We start from the raw sequence: 12,443 nt of genomic DNA, 5'->3' as shown, positions 1-12,443 counted from the left end.
GACTTACATAAGGGATCAAAGACCATAGATAGTAAATGGATCTTTAAAAAGAAGTTGAGACCTGATGGGACTATTGAGAGGTTCAAAGCTAGGCTTGTCATTAGGGGCTTCACTTAGAGGAAAGGACTAGATTACTTTGACACTTATTCTCCTATGACTAAGATAGCCACCATTAGGACCCTGCTAGCTCTTGCTGCTATTCATGACTTACTTATAAATCAGATGGATGTTAAGACCGCTTTCCTAAATGGTGACTTAGAGGAGGAGTTTTATATGTCTCAACCTGAGGGTTTCGTGGTGCTAGGCCAAGAAGATAAATTGTGCAAGTTGAGGAAGTCCCTATATGGTCTCAAACAAGCACCAAAACAACAGTATGAAAAATTTGATAGTACTGTTGTGTCAAATGGTTTCATTGTAAACAACTCTGATTCATGTGTGTATTCAAAATTGATAGGATCGGATTGTGTTATTATATATGTTTATGTGGATGACATGCTGATTTTTGGTAACAATTTAAAGGTGGTTTTTTTTTCTGCATTACTCTAAATTTCCTGCTATTCTTGAAGGATTTTGTGATGCAAATTGGGTATCTGGTAATGATGAGATCAGTTCAACTAGTGGTTATGTGTTTACCCTTGGTGGTGGTGCTATATCGTGGAAGTCTTCGAAGCAGACTTGTATAGCACGTTCCACCATGGAGTCTGAGTTCATTGCCCTCGAGTTGGCAGGGCAAGAAGCTGAATGGTTGAGAAACTTGTTGTCTGATGTTCCTTTATGGGGAGGACAGGGTGCACTTGTCTCTCTTCATTGTGATTCCCAAGCAGCCATTTGTGTTGCTAAGAACAGTGTCTACAATGGTAAGAAGAGACACATACGGATCAAACATGGAGTCGTCAAACAACTCCTGGAAAATGGGGTAATTTCTTTGGACTATGTGAGGTCCGAAAGAAACCTTGCAGACCCCTTTACTAAGGGGTTATCTAGGAGAGTTGTCCTAGAGTCGTCGAGGGGGATGGGGTTAAAGCCCATTAGTTGAGATTTTAAGGTGGATACCCGTTTGAGGTCAAACGAAGCCATAAAATCTTAACTTGCACTACATTTCTCATCCCTATGACACATGGTAGTGCTTTTTATCCATAGCCTATTGGTGGTGCTACTGGGACGCACTTGATGGATATACATTGAGAGGTTGAGCTCTTGCTCTTAATAGTTTCATATCCCTCCGGGGTGGTGTTATTGAGAAACACTTGATGGACTACCTACACAAGTGTAGAGGTTAAGCCGCCTTCTATGAAAGACTGGGCTGTCTTTCTAGAGCACTTATTAGACCTAAGAAATGCGCATGGCTATAAAGCGCTAGTGATGTATCGCGGAGATTGCACGATCTTAAGGTAGGTATGTGTTGTGGGGGGTCTCAACGGAACGCTAGTGAGTTCAAGAGAAATTCACTCACTAGATAGTAAGTTGTTGCCTCATTTCACTATGCAACAATTCAAATCGAAAGATATTGGTGCATAAGTACATTCCTTTCCTTACCCAGGAATTTCTTTTGCTTTTCAGAGCCTTTGTGGGGGGATTGTTGGAGTTAAGGCTTGGAAAAGCCTTGGCTTCTTTTGTTGCTTGTCCTACATTGCTTGTCGGAGGGAATGTCTCCTTGTTTATATATTCCCTCCTTCAATTCCTTCCTACTATTGAGTTAGTACCTGAGATGCTTTTGTGGTTGGATGTCATGGTTGGTTTGGGCTTGCTATCACACATGCGCGCGCGTGCCGCCCGGACCGGGACATGGGCCTTGGGGAATAAACTTAACTTAACTAAAGCTTTGGACCCGGGAGCTGCGCGTGTGTGACCGTTGAAATTCTATAATGTATTGACCGTAACAGGATTGATGGCTATCCCTTGTGATCCGCCCATTTATTGCCGTCCGTTTTTGGCCTGATTTTCTCCTATAAAATCAGTGCCTTCTGATCTGTTAAGGACACACAAATAACAAACACTCTCTTCCTTGTCTTCTCTTCTTCTTGTTCCTTTTTCTGGGTTTCGTGCTTTTCTCCAAAGCTTAGTCTGGTAGTGGTGGCAGCCTACGCTACTGTGTTAACCTTGGGGAGCGTTCCGGTCAAGATCGATTACCACTTCTATATAGCCATTGATAGTAGTATATTTAAACTTTGATGTGCTTCTATTAGTGTTCTATTCATCTTTATAATTTAAACTTTTATTTTTTCTACTCGGCCCATGTAACATAATTGGTCAAGATTCGCCACTCACCCTATGAGATATGGAGTGGAAAAGTTCCAAGCTTGTCTTATCTACATATTTAGGGATGTGAGGTTTATGTAAAGTGTTTACTTTCAGACAAACTCGCCCCTAAGTCAGATAAGTGTTTCTTCGTGGGTTATCCCAAGGAAACTAAGGGCTCTTACTTCTACAATCGAACTGAAGGCAAAGTGTTTGTTGCTCGTCGTGGTGTCTTTTTGGAAAAAGATTTTATTTCCAAAAAGGCAAATGGGAGTAATGTATTTCTCGAAGAAGTTCGAGAAAAGCAACAAATGGACATAGTTCAACCTATGTGAGAGTCAGAAACACAAGTGCCAGTTGTGGAGCTAGAAGTAGTTCCCCTTTTGGAGGATTCTTCTCCCATAACTGACCAAGTGTTTGAGGACGTGCATCCTGTACATGAACCTCCTACTGTCCCACTCGAATCTAATTCGTGCGAAAATTCTCAAATTGTTGAGAAGAAAATTTCTCCTGTTGCAACCCCTCTTAAGTCTAGTAGAACAAGAATACCAACCAAGATGTTTGTTGATTTCTTGTTAACCGAAAGTTCTGAGATAATGATTTTAGAATTTGAGGACCCTACTACTTACAAGCAAGCTTTGATGAGTGAAGACTCCGAAAAATGGCTTAAAGAATGAGGTCCAAAACGGCATCCATGTCTAAGAATCATGTATGGGACTTGGTGGATTTGCCCCATGGGGTTACACCAATTGGTGGCAAATGGGTTTTCAAAGTGAAAACAGACAAGGATGATAATGTTCAGGTTTACAAAGCAAGGTTGGTTGAGAAAGGGTTCAAGCAAGTTCATGGTATAGACTATGACAAAACCTTTTCGCCGGTAGCCATGCTTAAATCCGTTCAGATAATCCTAGCAATCGCTACCTTTTATGATTACAAGATTTGACAAATGTATGTCAAAACCGCTTTCTTGAATGGGTTTCTGACAGAGGATGTGTATATGGCACAATCGGAAGGTTTTGTGGATGCAGAATATCCTAAGAGGGTATGTAAGCTTCAAAAATCCATTTATGGATTTAAGCAAACATCCCAATGTTGGAATCTTCCTTTTGATGAGACAATCAAACAGTTTGGTTTTCTAAAAAATGGAGAAGAGTTTTGTGTTTACAAGAAGGAAAGTGGGAGTAACATAGTCTTCTTGGTCTTGTATGTAGATGACATACTTCTCATAGGAAATGACATTCCCCTGCTTGAGTCAGTTAAGGAATGGTTGAAAAGTTATTTTCCTATGAAAGACCTTGGAAACACTGAGTTCATTTTGGGGATCAAGATCTATAGGGATAGGTCTAAGAGGATGATCAGACTTAGCCAACAAACTTATATAAATAAGATCGTCACTAAGTTCAACATGGAAAACCCTAAGAGAGGTTTTCTACCCATGCAACATGGCGTGTCACTTAGCAAGACTCAATGTCCTTCTGGACCTGATGAGATTAAGCGAATGAGTAATGTTCCTTATGCGTCAGCTATAGGTTCCATTATGTACTCCATGATTTGTACTCGCCCAGTTGTTTCATATGCCTTGAGCATGTGTAGCAGATGCCAATCAAATCTAGGTGACGCACACTAGAGTGCGGCTAAGAATATCCTAAAGTACTTAAGAAGGACTAAGGATAATTTCTTAGTGTATGAAGGTGAAAGTAAGTTAATTGTTGAGGTTACACAGATGCGAGCTTTCAAACTAACAAAGATGATTTATGATCCCAATTTGGTTTCATCTTTTGTCTAAATGGAGGGGCAGTGAGCTGGAAAAGTTCAAAGCAAAGCACTGTTGCTGATTCTACAACAGAAGCTGAGTACATTGCTGCGACAGATGCATCAAAGGAAGCCGTTTGGATGAAGAAGTTCATTCTGAAGCTAGGAGTAGTGCTTAGTGTTGGAGATGGTATTGTTTTACATTGTGATAACAATGGTGCTATAGCTCAGTCTAAGGAACCAAGATCACATCAAAGGTGTAAACACGTACTTAGAAAGTTTCATCTTATTCGAGAAATCATTGAGAGAAAAGATGTAATAGTTAGCAAAGCTCATACGGATAGGAATGTCGCTGATCCTTTGACTAAATCATTGAGAGAAATCATTGAGAGAAAAGAGAAATCATTCAAGAGTCAAATTTTTTTAAAAATTATAGCTTAACATATACTTCATGACTGTGATTCCAATTTGTTAGAATGAAGACTGGATATGCCTTTTTTGTAGATAACCCGGAGTAGAAAGAAGAGAAATCTTGAAGACCTAAGATGCTTTTCATTTCAATTTCATACATTACACCCTCTTTAGTCCTTTACATAGCTGACCCCCTCAGTATTTCAATGACGGTAAGTGATTACAACGGAACTGAAATACCGATGGAGTGAAGGCGTGCAAAACTGTGTTCGGATTGTTAAGCATTAACGGAGGTAAATTCAATTGTTGGAAATATTCTTTCTTAAGGTTCTATAATATTTCACTAATACACACTAAAATCTGTCTATAAAACACTTAGATTTCCAGGTTGAGTTAGTGTTCTCTATCTTGATGCCGGGGGGAATGTTTTTGAGTTAATAAAAGAAAGCATAGGATTGTCCAAGAATATGTATCAATATGTATGATTCAATCTTATTTACTGGCTGCTAGCATAGTTGCCATATATCCTGGCCACTTATTAATGTTGGAGAAAATGTGTAAAGATTTGCTTCTCGGTCCATGAACATAAGGTTTATGTATCTCCAGTTCATGTAACTTGTGAGCTTTAACCTTATCTTTCAAATTAACCATGAAAAGTAATATATGCTCTTCAATTAAGTCTTCAAATATTTTGCATAGCTCACACCAATCTACTACTCCGTTCATGGCCAGTTTACAAATCACTTTCTTTTAATGATTTGATCATTGATTAACAGAGCTGCTTATGATATAGTCACTGTAATTGCTTATCTATGGATACTGTTGCTATCTTTGTCTACAGTTCTCCATGCAATTATAGTAAATGTGATATATAAATGGGGTGAATGGATGGTCATAAAAGAGCTTTAGCGTCTTTCTCGGGTTTATAAAAACCCTATTGTATATACCTTTATTGACGACTTTTTGACTCTTGTATACATTTTTGTTTCCAATGTTTCCTTAAGGTGTAACCAAACTCATAAATATAGGTTTTTGATTGTAATAGGATGTTAATTATGTATGTATATTATGATTTAGGATTTGTTTAAATTTCTTTATATCAAGGATACAAGTAGCTGTAAATCGAGAGTTGATTTTGTTTCCTTTTGAGCTATATGCCATGAGAACTAGCTAAGATTGTAGGAGCCTTTTATCAGTACACTTGGTACTGCAGTGTATGTGTGAATATGTCGAGTATGTCTTCATTCTGTACCTGAAATGCTCTTGGAAGTGTGTTGCAAAAGCAAGGAAAATGAGCATGAAGTATAGTAATTAGATTGACAGCTGAGTTATATATGGGCCGCATGAAGTAGTAGCAATTAGATAGATACCTGAATTATAAATAATAGACAACATGAAGTTTTAGCAGAACTCATGATATAATTGATTTTTATTCTCAAATATCCTACTTTCCAATTTCCATTTTTATACACAGTGAATCAACGAAAATATTTGGCATTTGAGGAAGTAATTTGCTGTTGTAAAATAAGCAAATTCAGGTAAAATCTTTTGGAAATATTTAGATGGAAAATGGGAGTAGAGTACCTAATTGCGATATGTCCATATAGTTTGAATTGATGAATAACATTCAATAGTGTCAATTGCTGGCTTACTTTTGCACTTCTATAGTTCTATACAAGTATCCACTAATAAGCAATTACAGTGAAGTCTTAGCCATACACGTTTTCCATTCCATAAGAATACTTCATCAAAAATCTTATGAACACAAATAACTTCAACGTTAGACCCTTAGTAAGAGACAGAAGCAGAGAGTAAATACAGAAATTTAAGTGGCAAATAGCTTAGGCACCAAAAAGTTTCAGTCCAAGTAACCACAATTGTTTAGTGACATACTTTATATCTTTTTTTGTCTTGTAATAAGCTGATGCTCATTCAGCTATATGTGCCTTTACATGGTATCTTTACGAGCTCCTAGTTTTGGTGGATGATTTTGTGGAATGTAAACGTGAATGACATCTACTTTTGTTTGTCTTTTTGGTCGAAATGACCCTAGCTTTTTCGTTACATGTGAGCTCTACGAGCTAAGAATGGTATATTGTACATTCTGCTGGATTTTGTGGATATTCTAGATAAAATATATACATTGGACATAATATAGCCTTTTTAGTATATTGGTCTATAGGGAGTCATAACAGACAATGATGCATTATAAAAATGATCATACGTCTGTCACTTAAAACAGAGATGATGATTCTCTCTGAAACTGGGACCTCAATATATGTATTATAAGGAGACCGTTGTAGCTCTTAGAAGTAGTTTTTTTCGTGCTCGTTTTATGTTATGTCTCCCCTTGCTTGTTTGATTTTACAATTGATGAGATCACCATTTCTTCGTAGTTGGTGAACTGCCAGCCTTCTGAATCGAGGTTTCCGAAATTTGTCAGTAAAGGATACCTAAGATGTTGCTTATCTGTTTAACTTAATTTACATCTCCAAAATCCAAATTCTATCTTTCTTCTTTCTTTTGCTTGGTGTTGCTGCTTTAGTGAATTACAGTTAGCTTTTTTTTTTTTTTTCCTTGAACTACTATAATGCTTTCTCCTACTTAATGTTCATACTAATAAAATACATATTTATACTCATTCTAATTATAATTATCAGAAATTATTTTGTAGTACTTTCCAGGGATTCCTAGCACTTATTCCCAAGAGATGATTGACGAGTTAAGAGATATGTGGGTGGATTATTTAAACAATCAAACACAAGACGATGGAGATTGAAGACGACGGTGAAGTTTGAATTGTACATATTATTTAATTATTTTAGAATTTTAGTTTTAGTAGCTAGCATTAGATTATAGAAATTTTAGTTTAAGACATTATTAGAAGAAATTGATGTTTTGAATAAAATTGATTTTGTATATAAATTAAATGTAGCAAATATTATTTTTGACATGATGAATAAAGGAAGCAAGAATTTCTATTTAATAATATTGTTGTGGCTATTTATAAATTGTTATACAAACCTGTCAAAAAAAAATTTGGTTTATTAGAAAAAAAAACCGTATATACGAAGAGCCACAAATGCAGGATAATGTATGTATTGTAACATTTTACTAAACCTAAGAAACCGGTTGTGGTCAACAAATGGTTTCAAAGGGTAAGGCAAGGAGACCGGTTTTTAATGTTAAATGGTCTCTTAACCTCTTTATATATTATATATATACTTATCTAAGAGACTGGTTTTACCTGTCAACTGGTCTCCTAAATAAACAAGGAAACCAGGGATTATAACCGGTCTCTTAGCCTAGGACACCTATGAGATTGAGATGAGTTATAGTCCAGTTTCCTAGGCCATTTTCAACCGATTTCCTAAGCCTTTTTTGTAGTAGTGGTGAGTGCAACGTTTTGCTCGAAGCTAATTACGGTTTGTTGGAATAATATAAATAGGGCCAACTACTAATATATATTGGGTCGTATGAGGTCACACAATGTGACAACACTTGGATATTACCCGAATCCATTTGTGAAATGGGTTGGACAGTTTTCAGATGGGTGGAGTGAAATGTAACTTAACTACGAGTTTATTAGGCTCATAATATGTATTACATTATGAGGCAAATAAAGCCTCATGAAGCACCTCCTTTGTAAGCACCTTATATAGCAATATGGGGGTTACAAAGTGAGTAAACTCACATTACATTTCCTAGAGAGAAAAATCAGTTTTTTCTCCCTACTCTTCAGCTTCCCATTAGATTGCCATACACCTTAAAAGAAAGAGAATTTTACTCTCTTCTATATTAGCATACGTGGTGATCCAAGGGTTGTTCGTGGACCAACATTAGAGGAACGACGTTGAACGTTCTAATGGATCTCCAGTAGAAGGCTTGTGGTGTAAGAGTAATTCACGCATGAAGAGGTATTATTCGATATACTCTTATTAGATTCATGTTAATTTATGCAAAGATCCTGGGTTATATGTTTGAGTATACAAAAACGGCCAAAGAGACTACTTGTAGGAGAACGGTTGAGGTTCCAAACCCATTTCTTAAATTTAGAAAACCGTTGATTATCTAAAACCAATTTCTTATGTTTAAGTATTTGACTAATAAAAAAAATTGTTGTGAAATAAGAGACTGCTTCCAAGTAAAACTGGTTTCCTTGATATAATATTTTTTTAATTAAATTTTTTTTTTCAACATAATACATTATTATACGTATATATTCTTCTTGTGAAGATTTAGGAGACTACTTCTAAGTTGAACCGGTTTCCTAAAAATAATAATTTTAAAATTTTATATCTTTTCAAATAATAGTAATGTAGTATAAGTTATATATATAAATCTATTTAATTCTAAAATTATGCAACAAATACAATAGAAAAAAAACTACATCTCATATTATTCTACCTATATGATCGTGGTTAATACCTGTCAAAAGAAACAAAAAAAAAAAAAAAACCAGAACTGCGCCATAGCTTCTTGAACAATGTCATAGCTTAAGTCGCACACCATCCCTACAACCACCACTCCCCATAATCCAAATTCTTCCATCAAAATTCCACCTTTGCTTTCGTAAAATTCATAATCAGGGCTCTCACATTGTTCAATTCGTTAATTTGTGATTCAATTCGTCAGTTCTTTACGTCAATTCTTCTGGAATTTGTGATTCTTTTTGTCAATTTGTGATTCTTTCGGGAAGAAAAGAGATTTTCGAAAAAGTATAAAATTAGGGCACTTGTAAAGGAAATTGGAGCTACCTATTTATGTTTGGTAAGCAAGCTTTTCTGCTATTATATTGCTTCTCTTCTCAGTTTTAGTTGCCTACAATGTGTTTGTTAAAATGCCTGAATGAATTTTTTCTATTATTTTCTTCTTGCTATTCATAACTTACTGGTTTTTTTTCATTTAGGTATAATGTTTATAACCTTGTTGTTATCATGAACATAATCAGGAATTAGAAATATATACATTACTGTTTGTTGGGTTTTTCATTTTGGAAGAAGTATGCACTATTCTGCATTTCTGCTTCTCTGCTGATGTTTTTAATCTTGGTTGGATTTTTTTGACTTTTTGTCTTTTGGGTAAATTTAATTTGCTTAGTAACTGTTGATTATTCTACAATGCTAATTGGCATGGTGATAATCTTTAATAGATGCCAGTTGGAGTATAATCTCGATGCAATTGCTCGTGCCATCACATCGCGATTGTTGTTTGATCTGTGATTGAGAGCTAGTTTTATACTGTCGTTTCATTTACACCGCGATTATCTTATCTTCCAATTTCCTTTACAAATGCCCTAATTTTATACTATCGTTTGGCATTATATAAATTTAGAGCCTCCTAGTCCCTGATACTGGCCTTTTGAGATGTTGAAGATTAATTTTGTAGTCTGTGGTGCTAACTCATTGATATCAGTTCATTGGTAACATGCCATAAAGGTTACATATTTTACTACTCAAATTTACTGAAGTTCACCTTATTGTTGTTGTGATATTGAGTAAGTTGTAGCATTTGTATTTATATGTGTAGTTGTGAGCATATGTAAATATACTAATTCAACTTTTTGAGAGGGAGTATAGTATTAGTACTGAGTATATAAATTTTTCACTTATATATCGTTCATATATTATTAGATGTATAAAGTCCACATGATATACGTAAGACATATTCTCGTTGTAATGAGTATGGAAGCTTCACTTCCACACCTCTGAACTCACTTATGCAATTTGCATTCATTTATAGATTGGAGAAAGATCGTAATATATCAACTACTTTGGGATCCATACGTGTTGCAGAATGAAGACAATATTTACTCTGCAGTTCAAATAAGACAAGTGTTCTGTTCTTAGAGATCCATCCGGTTAAATTTAAAAGCAGAAATCCCAAAACCACATAATAAGTGACCAACAAAAATAACAGCAAGAAGTAAATGCAAAAATTGTACAGCCCTGAATAATCATAAAGAAAACACATTTAGGACCTTAAAGTTAGCACAAACCAATCTTCCTAACAGGATAACACCCCTCTCCTACCCTTTTTTCATTCGTTACCCTCCCAAAAAAACAATCTAAACACATAAATTTAATAGAGAGATCCAAATTGTATTACTGATATTTGTTCTCTTTGGTGGTGCAGGGATCTAAGAATATTTCATGACTAAGCAGTGAAAAAATTCGAAGTAGCTTGTCTTGTGTTCCTCCATGATTAATCCCACAAAAAAAAAAAAAAAGACAAGTCAGCAGCGCAATTTACTAGCAGTGCAATGAGAATTTGTAGACTGTATACATCATTTTAACCTCAATTCATTATGTAAAGTGCTTGATCTAAGTTTATGGAAGTAGTTTTTATAATTAATGAAGTGAAAAATCACAACTAATTTAAGCAAGAACACAGAGAAAATGAGATAGGAAAGTGCATACTTACAAAGTTTATAGTTTTGCTAGTCCTGTGAACTACCAAGTCTGTCATATTTCCTATCAAATATGCAGTCAGTCCAAACATGAAGAGCATAAAGAAGATGTTAAAGACCATCTCTCTAATATTAGCAGGGTGCAAATCACCATAACCAACAATTGGGAGAGTGGTTATTGACCATTAAATTGATGTCACATGCATACATAAGCCACATATTTGCAGTCTCAAAGTTGGGAAATGATAAACCAATCCAAGTCTTTCTAGGGTCAGGACAATGAGCAGCGAGGGAAAAATAAAAGCAAGCAACACAATGTACCGAAAATAGGGTGACCTTCAAATGAGCAACTATTATGTACAATCATCCAAGATAAGTAAATAAATCCACCTTCACCAAAGTTGTTTAAACTTCAAAATTATACTCACACAAACAGTGCGTCGCACGTGCCTTAGGTGCATTGCAAAAACGGTGTGACGCAGATACCAAGGCCACGAGGCCCACTTCCTTTTTATTTCAAAAACCACGAGGCCACGCCACGTCAATCTATTCTCCTATTTCTCTCTTTCTCTCCCCTCTCCCCTCTCCCTCTCTCTCCCCCTCACTCAACCTTAATTCCTCACATCAACTTCAGCCGTTTCATCATCTCTCCCTCTCCCTTTCCCTCAACCCTAATTCCTCACATCAACTTCAGCCGTTTCATCATCTCTTTCTCTCTCTCTCTATCTCTCTTTCCTCTCCCTCACTCAACCGTAATTCCTCGCATCAACTCTCATCATCATCTCTCTGGTTTCTCTTCAAATCGACCATCTTCTTCTTCACCAACAACGGCAACACCATTTCCGGCGAGCGAATCTTCAGCATCGAAGACCCGACAACACAACAACGACGATTTTTCGTCCTTTTTTCCCCCAAAGAGTCCGAATTCCTCGCTGCTAACATGGTATTTTTCATCGATTTTTCCCCAAATTGAAGGGCGATTTTCTCGCTACTGTTTTCTCAATTAAGAACGAAAATTCAAGAAGAACGAGATTTGAAGAAAGAACGAAGTTCGCTCTGATTTTTGTTATTTAGGTTTTTTTTAAAATATATTTAGTGCAATTTCATTCTTGTATGTTAGATCAGGTTTTGTTTTTTTAGGTTCATTTTTTTTTGTTTCGTTTTCAGTATGTTAGATCTGAATATTTAAGTTTTTAATTTGGTTTTTTTATTTTTTAATTTTGTATAGATTATGGTTGATTGCTTTTGTTGATTTTGTTTTTCAGTTTTTATTAGTTTTGTTGAATTCCGTTTTTAGCGAAGAAAGTTGATTCAAATTTGTATTCACACTTCGGATCTTGCTGGGCTTTATCCTTTATTAGTTTTGCTGAATTTCGTTTTTAGCGAAGGAAGTTCTCCATTGTAAAGTAACTATTTATGTTTCATTGTTATGCTTTATTCTTCTGCCTTCCATTTGCGAATTTCTGTTTAATTATGTATGCGTTTTGTCATTTTTAGGATTAATTTTGGGTAGATTCAGATGTGTGCGTGAATTATTATTTTTTTAACAAAAATTACCCCCATTTGCGTCGGATGTAAGACAAAGTGCGACACAAATGGGTCTGACTTGCTGGGCTGTTGTGTTCATCTGCAT

General features: G+C 35.8%; 1 long non-coding RNA gene across 3 annotated transcripts; it reads left to right on the top strand.

Moving 5' to 3' along the window:
• Window positions 1–8,280: 8,280 nt before the first annotated feature.
• Window positions 8,281–12,057, top strand: LOC109133648 (uncharacterized). Of its 3 annotated transcripts, none has more exons than XR_008967399.1 (2): window positions 8,281–9,171; window positions 10,537–12,057. It is a non-coding gene; the product is annotated as an uncharacterized LOC109133648 (long non-coding RNA). The 3 variants fall into 3 exon arrangements; XR_008967400.1 differs by having other exon boundaries at window positions 8,281–9,839; XR_002038779.2 differs by lacking the exon at window positions 10,537–12,057 and adding an exon at window positions 9,554–10,014.
• Window positions 12,058–12,443: the final 386 nt, after the last annotated feature.

The sequence above is a fragment of the Beta vulgaris genome, chromosome 8 (genome assembly GCF_026745355.1).
Source record: "Beta vulgaris subsp. vulgaris cultivar EL10 chromosome 8, EL10.2, whole genome shotgun sequence".
Lineage (NCBI taxonomy): Eukaryota > Viridiplantae > Streptophyta > Magnoliopsida > Caryophyllales > Amaranthaceae > Beta > Beta vulgaris.
This window is presented reverse-complemented; position numbering and strand designations above follow the sequence as displayed.